A 333-nucleotide genomic window follows, 5' to 3' on the forward strand; every position below is an offset into this window, starting at 1 on the left:
ATGTTTTTTTTGGGCAATTTGGTTGAAAGAAATCCATATTTCTGATATAAAACACTATGAAACGGGTCAACTTGACCCGAGGACAACACAAGGGTTAAAGCTATAACGCGTAGTTTTCGTCCCTCTTTGAGGAATATTAGGTGATGACAACCAAACTGTTGTTGCATCCACATGACACAAGCCTTCCGTGATTGCTCACCACCCCCACCTCTCCTTAACGCAGTTGCTTGTAACCAAGGAGGACACAGAGCATTAAATAAACATGACAGCACAATCTTCTGAACCATACTGAGAAATACAGAGAGAGTTGTGTGGAGCTTATAGTCTTAATTA

At 40.8% G+C, this 333-nt stretch overlaps 1 protein-coding gene across 1 annotated transcript in view; it reads right to left on the reverse strand.

The window, feature by feature from the left end:
* LOC116687643 (oocyte zinc finger protein XlCOF8.4) overlaps nucleotides 1-333 on the reverse strand; it is a 4,865-nt gene that overhangs the window by 1,543 nt on the left and 2,989 nt on the right. The window lies entirely within an intron of this gene.

The sequence above is a fragment of the Etheostoma spectabile genome, chromosome 4 (assembly GCF_008692095.1).
Source record: "Etheostoma spectabile isolate EspeVRDwgs_2016 chromosome 4, UIUC_Espe_1.0, whole genome shotgun sequence".
Taxonomy (NCBI): Eukaryota; Metazoa; Chordata; class Actinopteri; order Perciformes; family Percidae; genus Etheostoma; species Etheostoma spectabile.